General features: G+C 40.8%; 2 non-coding genes across 2 annotated transcripts; both read right to left on the bottom strand.

Annotated features, from left to right (window-relative positions):
• Positions 1-469: 469 nt before the first annotated feature.
• trnai-aau (transfer RNA isoleucine (anticodon AAU)) lies at positions 470-543 on the bottom strand. The gene has a single exon. It is a non-coding gene; the product is annotated as a tRNA-Ile (tRNA).
• Positions 544-2,929: 2,386 nt separating this feature from the next.
• trnaq-cug (transfer RNA glutamine (anticodon CUG)) lies at positions 2,930-3,001 on the bottom strand. Its single transcript has one exon. It is a non-coding gene; the product is annotated as a tRNA-Gln (tRNA).
• Positions 3,002-5,705: the final 2,704 nt, after the last annotated feature.

Consider the following 5,705-nt stretch of genomic DNA (forward strand, 5'->3'; position numbering starts at 1 on the left):
GACACTTGCTCACATTGCCGCAAAGACTAAATCTCTTATTAGGTCACCAGCAGTACCTCCAAGCTTGTGCTTTTTTGCCGCAAGAAAGTACGCAGGTTCCACCAAGATTTGAACTCAGAGCACTGGATTCAAAGTCCGAATGCTAACCATTACACCATGGAACCACCACTTTTTCACTGGCGGCCATTTGGATGGCAGATAGCGTTGTGGCTTTGGGGAGCCAATTACAAAGCGGGGTTGGTTCACAGTGAATTTTGGCCACAGGTCCACCTTGACCAAAAGACAAAGACAGGGAGCATCTGACAAAACCCGGGATCAAACCAGGGACCTTTAGATCATCCGTCTAACGCTCTCCCAACTGAGCTTTTTCAGCCACATCAGCCATCTGTCTAACCAGCAGCGATTTCCATGAGAACACCCGTCACTTTGTGAGAAGAGCAGAGCTGACATCCCAGAGAACAAAAGAGGCTGGCCCGTACGGGGATCGAACCTGCAACATTGGCGTTATTAGCACCACACTCTAACCAACTAAGCTAACCAGCCTGGTTCTGACTGGACTTCTTCCCAATTTTCTCAAAATTTGCTGGTAGCCTATGACACTAAAGAGACAGAAGAGCTTCAGGACCAAGCCTCAGCACAGGCTCATCCAGGATTTGCACCCGGGACCGCTTGCAACCAAAGTGAGATCATACCCATAGACCAACGAGCCAGCTCGTTCTGCCATTGATCCGCTGCCTAGCCACGAGCATCACTGTTCAAATGGCTTTAAACACAAGGAGCATCACAAAATCTGCACCTGTGGCAAAAACAAGTGTTAAAGTGCGTCGATTTCTGAGAAACTTGTTTCTGCCATGGTTTCCCTAGCCTTACCTGTAGGGTGTGTAGGATAGTCAGCAAAGTCTTAATGAAGGTAGGAAGCTGATTTCAGAAATGGAAGATAAAGCAAGTTTTGCCCTCAGGCAGCTATTTCCAGTCATGCCAGAACAACTCCAATTAGCCCGAATGGGGAACGAACGAGACGTCCAAAATGCCTGGTCAATCGGACGTTTCAATTGCACACGTCAAATAGCCAAGAATCGTTGACCATAAAAAAAAGAAAAGAAGAGCAAAGACAAACTGTGCTGCCTTTTTATGTCTGTGTGTGTGTGTGTGCGCGCGTTTTTGTGACAAATGGGATGTCCCCACTTTTCACAAAAACAAACCTGTGTGTGTGTGTGTGCAGAAAAACAAATTTAATGTGTAATGAAGGTTCCTTGGGAGTACTTATCCTCTTATAATTCTCATGGGTGCGAAATTACTTGATCACAAAAGTCACTTCTGATACAGGATCAAAATCTTGTAAAAGCCAAGTCAATTATTTGTAATAAAGCACATGTAAAAAAAAAAGAGAAGTTGATGCAAAGTGTGGTACGACAACAGGAAAGCTCAGAAAGTTTCATTTAAAGAAACACTGAATGAACTAGGCAAGCATTAGAAGAAATGAGCTAATAAAAGATGGCAGCCATCATAATTACCAGAGGAAAAGAACAAAAAGAGGAAAATTACATAACATTGAAGACTTTCTACACCTTGAGTCAATGTCAAAGGCTAAGACATCTATCCTCATGTGGCCAGGTGAATTAGCTCAAATGGTAGAGCGCTTGCTTAGCATGCGAGAGATAGCGGGATCGATGCCTGTATTCTCCAAGCAGAAACCTTCCCTTTTACGTTAACTTCCTTAACTAGACAGACTGCGCTTTGATACTATGAAGTCATGCTCCCTTCCTGAGCTTTTGGGGCTCACTGCTGACAAAAAGTTTTTCGAAGCAGGTCCTGTGTACATTCATGGAAAGAGCAGGTCCCACCGAGATTTGAACTTGGATCGCTGGATTCAGAGACCAGAGTGCTAATCATTACACCATGGAACCTTGACGACGGTGACACTTGCTCACATTGCCGCAAAGACTAAATCACTTATAGGGTCACCAGCAGGACCGCCAAGCTTGTGCTTTTTTTGCTTTTCCTGCCGCAAGAAAGTACGCTGATAGGTAAGATGACATGAACGAGTGGTTCTATCATAAGCCTGCATAAAACAGTATACAATATAAAAGACAATATACAAGGACAGCAACAAGATATGTGTGTTCATTCAAAGAAAGGTTTTCCTATGAATTAATTAGAGAACAGTCCATTTCTCTTGTCTTTCCTATGAGGACAATGAGTGAGTTTCTCTACTCACATTCCTTTGGGCAATAAAACCAGTGATATCAGCATTGGTTGCCATGGAATCAGAGGCCTATTGTCATTCGCAGACATTCTGGCACCCAGTATGTTTATTGGGTGAGGGGTCTGTGACTATTTGTTAATCTAATGAATAACTGATTTGTTAAATCTAATGAAAAATGGTGTGTCTGATTGGTCCAGACTCTACAGCCAAGTCAATTATTTGTAATAAAGCACATGTAAAAAAAACAACAAAAAAAAACAGAAGTTGATGCAAAGTGTGGTCCGACAACAGGAAAGCTCAGAAAGTTTCATTTAAAGAAACACTGAAGGAAATCAGCAAGCAGTAGAAGAAATTAGCTAATAAAAGATGGCAGCCATCATAATTACCAGAGGTAAAGAACAAAAAGAGCATGAACAAAAGCAGGAAAATGACCTAACATGGAAGACTTTCTACACCTTGAGGAAATGTCAAAGGCGAAGACATCTCTCCTTGTTTGGCCAGGGGAACTAGCTGAAATGGTAGAGCGCTCGCTTAGCATGCGAGAGGTAGCGGGATCGGTGCCTGCATTCTACAAGCAGAGACCTACCCTTTTACGTTAACTTCCTTAACTAGACAGACTGTGCTTTGATGAACTGAAGTCATGCTCCCTACCTGAGCTTTTGGGGCTCACTGCTGATTAAAAAAACTTTCAAAGCGGGTCCTGTGTACATTCGTGGCATAAGCAGGTCCCACCAAGATTTGAACTTGGCTCGCTGGATTCAGAGTCCAGAGTGCTAACCATTACACCATGGAACCTTGACGACTGTGATACTTGCTCACATTGCTGCAAAGACTAAATCACTTATAGGGTCACCAGCAGTATCTCCAAGCTTGTGCTTTTTTTGCCGCAAGAAAGTACACTGGATTCAAAGTCCAGAGTGTTAACCATTACACCATGGAACCACCACTCCCTTATTAGCAGCCATTTTGAATGTAGATAGCATTGTGGCTATGGGTGGCCAAATAGACAGCGTGGTTGGTTCACAGTGAATTTTGGTCACAGGCCCACCTCAAGCATCTGCCAAAACCCAGGACCAAACCAGGGACCTTCAGCTCTTCATTCCTACGCTCTCCCAACTGAGCTATTTCCACCACGTCAGCTAATCAGCAGGGATTTCCACGAGACCACCCGTCACTTTGCGAAAAGAGCAGAGCTGATATCCCAGAGAACAAAATAGGCTAGCCCGTACGGCGATCAAACCCGCGACCTTGGTGTTATTAGCACCATGCTCTAAGCAACTGAGCTAACCGGCCTGATTCTGAGTTGACTGATTCAAACGAGGGACCTTCAGATCTTCATTCTAACGCTCTCCCAACTGAGCTATTTGTGCACCGCTCTCCCCTAGTCTAACGCAGTACATGTAGTACACGTAATTGAATGAAAAGAAAACGACTAGCTGAATAGAATGTACGAGAGTAGACGGAAGAGAATTATTAAGAAACGATCTTGTATCTTATATCTGATATAAACTAGGATAGTATAACGTAAATGTCTCGAAAGAAGACGAAGGGTTAAAGCAATATTTTATTAAATCAAGCAAATTCACAGAAATATTGCGTATATGGAAGAAGAGTCCTCTAACATGACAGCAAAAACTAGGAAACAAACAGCAAGGCCTAACAATTACAATTAGATGGGAAAATAATACAAGAATGGCGAAACTGCGGTAAACAAATTAAAACAGAAAGAACTAACAAAATCATGGAAACATAACATTTCAAAGTGTAACGGCATGAAAAAACTTTGCAGTTTATATCTCACAACGGTGTGACGAGGCCTAGCGCGTTAGCGCTTTTAAACACTAGGATGAAGTCAAGATATCTAGCAATTTTAGGTGTACTTACCAGGGATCAGTCTGGTGTGTGAAAGAGTTACAACAAGCATTTGTGTTTGTGTTGCTAGACCATATTGTTCTTATTGCCTCTATAAAGATTTGTACGTTTATATTCATTTATGAACGCTGTTACAGAATTTGTCTTAGTGACATTCAATGGAATATTTTATTAAAAGATAACGCCGAGGACTGTTTGAGTAACACTCTGTCAAGTGATCGCCCAACTACCGAAAACCTGTAACTTTATTATGATTATTTAAAAATACATATAAGCTTCACGCCTGACACTTTTGTAACTGACTATAAACTAATATTTAAGCTAAACAAACATTTACAATTGTGAAAAATTAAAAGAATTAATAGATGTTGAAAACTGCTGCCCTAATTTTTTCTTAAAGCCAGACATGACAACGCTCAGTTACAGTCGTACCTGTTTCCTGGAACAAAACTAAAAGGTTGAGGCCTAAATCACAAAGACTGAATAAAACGGATTGAATCATCGCTTTCGCTTAAAACAACTGATTTGTTAAAGTCGTGTTTAGAGACGAGTACAAAGAAAATAGCCTTTCCACACCATCTTCAACTTGTAATGTGTAACTTTATGCGTTCTAAATGAAAAAGATGTACATGTAACAGAGAAATAGTAAGATTGAGACCTTGTGTTGCATGGCCGCTTCGTAGACAGACCAGAAAATGCTCTAAAAGTACAAGCTCGGTTTAAACACTCTTTTGACTTTCATTTAATTCTCGTATACTGTGTTTGTTCTCGTTTTTCCAGCGAACACTCGCAGCATGTTTGACCAAAATCTGAGAATAGTCTTCATCTAAAAAACTGTACAAAAACAATGACAAAGGTGTACAGCTAGTGGGGCAGGTGATCAAATCAACATTAAAAACTCTCACAATAGTTTAGAAAAGAGTATTTCAGTATCAGGTATTTGTTATACCGATACATATTTCTGTTGTGAAAACATATTTCCTGTATAAACGACTATGTCTATAACCTTTTCAAAGTGGGTGTATTATAATGTTATGGTTCTCGCATTACAACAAGTCGACATAGCCCCTCTAGCAAATCTGCCAAAAGTGGACAAAACAGAAGAAATGTAGCACTCGCTAGATGATTATAATTGTGGCCTATGGGAAGTACACGCAGTCCTAGGCTTTAATGTCGAGCGGGAATGTTGTACAAAAACAATGACAAAGGTGTACAGCTAGTGGGGCAGGTGATCAAATCAACATTAAAAACTCTCACAATAGTTTAGAAAAGAGTATTTCAGTATCAGGTATTTGTTATACCGATACATATTTCTGTTGTGAAAACATATTTCCTGTATAAACGACCTTTTCAAAGAGGGTGTATTATAATGTTATGGTTCTTAATTTTGATCGCATTACAACAAGTCGACATAGCCCCTCTAGAAAATCTGACAAAAGTGGACAAAACAGAAGAAATGTAGCACTCGCTAGATGATTATAATTGTGACCTATGGGAAGTACACGCAGTCCTGGGCTTTAATGTCGAGCCGGAATGTTGAAAGAAACGAGTACGACAAATAAAATGCGAACATCGTCATCAGCTATCTGAACAAGAGCTCTAGATGTATCGGTGTAAGAAAAAAAAA

Source organism: Sinocyclocheilus rhinocerous, unplaced genomic scaffold (assembly GCF_001515625.1).
Source record: "Sinocyclocheilus rhinocerous isolate Xijiao unplaced genomic scaffold, SAMN03320098_v1.1 scaffold3986, whole genome shotgun sequence".
NCBI classification, from domain to species: domain Eukaryota; kingdom Metazoa; phylum Chordata; class Actinopteri; order Cypriniformes; family Cyprinidae; genus Sinocyclocheilus; species Sinocyclocheilus rhinocerous.